Genomic DNA, 4,730 nt, shown 5'->3' with positions numbered 1-4,730 from the left:
ACTATAAGGTCAAGCTTACAACCATAGCCTTTTGGCTATAATTGTGCTGGGAGGGCTTTGCCCTCTAAGCTGGGACTTGTATATGGCTTTGCCACAAGTCAGTCCAAGGCTTGAACCTGTCCGAATGCTGTAGCCACTCTCCACACTTTTCATGGTCTGTTTTATATATTTTTTAAATTATTAGGATCTGAAGAAGCTACAAAAATAAAGAAGTGGGTTTTGCCCTCAAAGAGTTTATCATCTCTTAGCAGCTTTAAAATGGGGACACCAGTGATCATTCAAAGAAGTATCTGGTAACTGTTAAAGGAGGTGTGAGCAAAGAGCAATAGAAGGCCAAGGATACAAATGAAAATATCGCTTTACGAAAGGATGCCCCTTCCTGCTGCTTGAGTATCTCTAACAATTCGGATTCCAGGATATCTCAGAGGGTCGAGCAGGACTCAGCGTTTGCACTGTGAGAGCTAGGGCTACTGAGAAAAAGAAAATATCTCTTTATTCAAGTGGAGGAGGCATATTTGATAGAGGACTTGAAGGCTAAGTGGTACTTCAACAGGTACAGATGGTAGATATCAGCATTCTAGAAAGGGGAAAAGGCATGAATGGTTCTGCTTTAGTATAAGCAAAAAAACAAAAATAGTAACAGTCTTTATCTAGTCTTTATCTAGTTCTGCTGTCTGAAAGAGCTTGTATAGAATTAGTATTATTTCTTCCTTAAATATTTGATAGACTTCAACAATGAAAGCTATCTGGACCTGGAGTTTTCTCAGTGGGAAGGTGTTTAACTACAAATTCAAGTCCTGTGATTGGTATAGAATAGTCAGGTTATAAGTTATTCTTGATGAGCTTCGCTAGTTTTATATTTCAATAAATACATTTATCTCATCAAAGTTGTTGAATGTTTTAAAGTTTTTTTGTATTTTCTTATTATCTGTAGAGTTTATTGTGATATCTTCTGTTTCATTCTTGATATTTGAATTTGCATATTTTCTTTTTGTTCTGATCAGTCTGGCTAGAGGTTTATCAATTTTATTTATATCTCAGAAAACTAGCTCTTGGCTTTTAATTTTCTCTATTTATTCTGTTTTTTATTTGATTGATTTCAGCATATTTATTTTCTTTGCTTAATTTGGGCTCATTTTTCTCTTCCTCTTCTTGTTTCTTGGGATGGAAGCTCAGGTCATCAAATTGAGACTTTTTTTTTCTATTTTTAATTTCTATCTAAGCACTACTTTCATTGCACACCACACATTTTAATGTTATTTTTTATTTTAAAAATAAAATTCAAAATAAATAAATAAAACCCAGTTCAACATACTTCTTTATTTCTCTTTTTATTTTTACTAGAGCTCGTGGGTTACTTTCAAGTGCATTTTTTACTTTCTAAATATTTGGAGATTTTTTTCAGATATCTTTTTAATTTAATTCTATTGAAGTCAGAAGAAAAAACTTTATATGATTATGTCATTTTAAATATATTGAGATTTGTTGTATGGCCCCAAATATGACCTATTTTGGGGCCATAAAAGAATGTGTATCTTGAAGAGAATGTGTATTCTTTTGTTGGGTGAATGTCCTGCAAAGGTCAATTAGATTGGTCTGATTTATAGTGGTGTGCTATTCTATACTCACTGATCTTCTGTCTACTTGTTCTATCACTTAATGAGTGATACATGTTCAAACCTCTAATTATCATAGCGGGTTTATCTGTTTCTCCTTTCAGTTTTATCAGTTTTGTTCAATGTCTTTTGATTCGTTATGTGCATAAACAGAAATGAATTTGGGGGGAAAATCTATAATTCTTCACAACTGTGTGGTTAGTGAGGATGGGAGTGTTGGTGATATAGAAGGAAGAATGAAAATAAATCTGTACTTGTCTGATGTCTGTGCATTCAGGTATTTATGGAGGTCACCAAACCAGAATATCATAGCCAGGGCCAGCCTCAGGCCAGTGTTTTTTCAAAGTCTGTGTTAAGGGCTCATTGTTTGTCATTTCCACAGAGCCCAGAGATCTCAAGATCTTTCTTCCACTCATGTCTTGTTCTCAGATCCTCAGTCCTACAAAGATCAAATGACTGATCTTCACTAAGATATAAATGATAACTAAGGACTATTATTCTGAGTAAGCATGATTATTTTAAAGAAGACAAAGTTTTAAGTCTTAGATGTAGGTTAACCATGAAGTTTCAGGCATTGGCCAGGAATTGAAGAGTCTCTGGAGGTGGCAGAGTTGGTATCCTCAGGAGCCGCTGCAGATGATCAGCACTTCTACCTGGCTCAGACCAACGTGGTTTCAGGTACAGTAGGTGCTCAGTGTCCTCCAAATTTGCACTGCAACTAGTTAAGAATCTTCTAACATTTTTACTGTGGGGACGAAAGGGGCCACATGCTAACCTGACAAGATCAGGGAAGGCCTGCATGGCAGTCTTACAGACCTAAAGTAACCACAAAAGGATGGTCTGAAATTAAACTTTAACTAAAAGCAGTTATGGTGGGTAGTTACATCCTAGGCTGGTATCTTCACTGAGAAGGTCAACCTTTACCTTAACTAAGCCTATCTGCCTTTTTGCATCTATCTATCTATATAAAAGCCTAATATGCAAAGTGTCCCCTTGGGAGTTTGACTGACCGAGAGTTTGATCACTGACCATGACATGTGCTGACCACCAGGGGGTGGCACGGAATGAAGGGAGGCCCCGGCCAGCAGCCATCAACCACTGGGGACCCTACCTGTGCATGAATTTTGTGCACTGGGCCTCTAGTGATAACATATCCTTGAAATGTCTGGATAACTTGTAACTTCCCAAGGGGCCCTTCATTGTTATTGTTATCATGTTAATTGTTGACTGTTGACTATCCTGCCCTCAACTTCGTATGTGTCTATCATTTTACTTTTTATCCAATCCCAGGGGTGCTCCCGCCACCCCCCTGCTTTGCTTTCTCCCACCTCTCTAATCTATCACCAATGGATTTCATGTAACTCACTATGTCCCCTCCTTTGATTGCAATGTATAAAAAGAGATAAGAAACTGCCATTCTCTGGAGCATTATCCCAATCTGTTGAGGTTCGATTCCTGGCAATTGTTGACAGTTTGGCTCAAATAAACTCACAAAAATTCTTTACAGGTTTCAATGTTTTTATGTAAACAACTGCTAGAAATATAAAACATGCCTTGTTGCTTTGTGTTAAAAATTTAAAGTACCATACTCTTCCTGCTCTTCAGACAAATTCATTTCTGGCCAAACTCCTTACAGTAAGCACATGAACCTGAACCTGAACCTGAACCTGAACATGAAATGTCACCATTGCTTTCCCCCAGTATAAATGCATTCTCTGCCACAGGCCTCACAGGTAGTATTTTTAAAAGTCAATGGGAATTTGTCCCATAATGCTTCAAATTCAAACCAAAGTTGAAATGCAGTAATGGCAGTGAATGTCAACTTCCTAGCTTATAATTAAGCCTGATGAATCTGTTACCATATCTGCTGCCTGATAATTCAAGAACATAAAAGGACTTTATTCTGTGTAGGAGGAACAGAATTGGGAAGCTTTGCTGAAGTTATAAAAACAATGAAAAGACGAGATATGAAGTCAACAAGGAAATTGTTTCCAGGCAACATGTTTGGTTGTCAAAGAGATAGAGCTGTATTCAATAATAACCTTTGAGTAATCTTTGATAATAGCCCATAATTATCTGAGCTAGAAAATGTCTATGCCATGAGTGGGTTAAGGCAAATACTTTTCCAAAGAACTCAAGGGTCAAGCTCTCGCACTTCTTTCCATAAATATGAACCATCTTATAAATATTAGGGCTTCTGCATATTTGAGGAGTGTAGTGTCCTTGCTAACTAAAACACTTTATGGCTTTTCTCTTTTTTTTTTTTTTTTTAGGGTTATACCCCCAGTTCTACATAATATTTTTACTTAGCACAATGAACTGCAGTCACAGGAATTACCCAAATTGTGCCAAATATCTTGTTTTGCAAGCCTGGAAAAGTTTTGCCAGCTTGATGACCAACATGTAGCAAGTGAGTCCTATTCATAAATAGAACTATGACCACACATGAAGAATGCAGGATGCTAGGGTTTGAAGGAATTTACAGAACATTGGGCTCACATTCTTCTTTTTCCCTCATGAGGAATGTGGATTCCATGATTGATATGCCAATACCCATCTCTTTTTGCCCTTTGAGTCTACCGTTCTAAATAGGACCTGATCCTTATGTTGAGAGTCCTCTGCAGCTGAGCTCATCCTATCATTTTCTTCCATTAAAGGGCTCCCAGACTACAAAGACTTGGCCATCCTCAGCCACTACCATGTACATTAATACATTGGTACACAGGAACCTTTATATACCAACCTGAGCAGTGGTCTTCAAGACAAGGAGTAAATCTTACCCAGAGGTTGTCTTGAATACATCCCCATCCCTCTGTTGTAGGCAGTTAGACACACATGAGCACAGCAAGGGCGATGTGTGCTGTGCCAGCACAGCCAAGGGTCCGGTGAGCCTGAGGGGGGGTGGCAAAGGATGTAGAAAAGACAAAGAGAATAAGCTGGGTCTAGGTGGATCTCCTGTGCCTGGCTAAGGCCACAGAGAGAGATCCAGACAAGTTGAGCCTTTATTTTATAGCCAGAGGTTACAACGTTCTTGTGAGTTTCACTTGTTTTGGCAGCACTTGCTACATTCCCTCAGCCCATTAGCTACCCAGATAAGATCTAGGGAGCATCATA

General features: G+C 38.3%; 1 long non-coding RNA gene across 2 annotated transcripts in view; it reads right to left on the bottom strand.

The window, feature by feature from the left end:
* LOC102262494 overlaps positions 1-4,507 on the bottom strand; it is a 7,517-nt gene extending 3,010 nt beyond the window's left edge. For both annotated transcript variants that reach the window (XR_313764.2, XR_001362715.1), the window contains exon 1: positions 4,397-4,507. This is a non-coding gene — a long non-coding RNA (uncharacterized LOC102262494). The remainder of the gene's footprint in view (positions 1-4,396) is intronic.
* Positions 4,508-4,730: the final 223 nt, after the last annotated feature.

The sequence above is a fragment of the Myotis brandtii genome, unplaced genomic scaffold, assembly GCF_000412655.1.
Source record: "Myotis brandtii unplaced genomic scaffold, ASM41265v1 scaffold298, whole genome shotgun sequence".
Taxonomy (NCBI): domain Eukaryota; kingdom Metazoa; phylum Chordata; class Mammalia; order Chiroptera; family Vespertilionidae; genus Myotis; species Myotis brandtii.
This window is presented reverse-complemented; position numbering and strand designations above follow the sequence as displayed.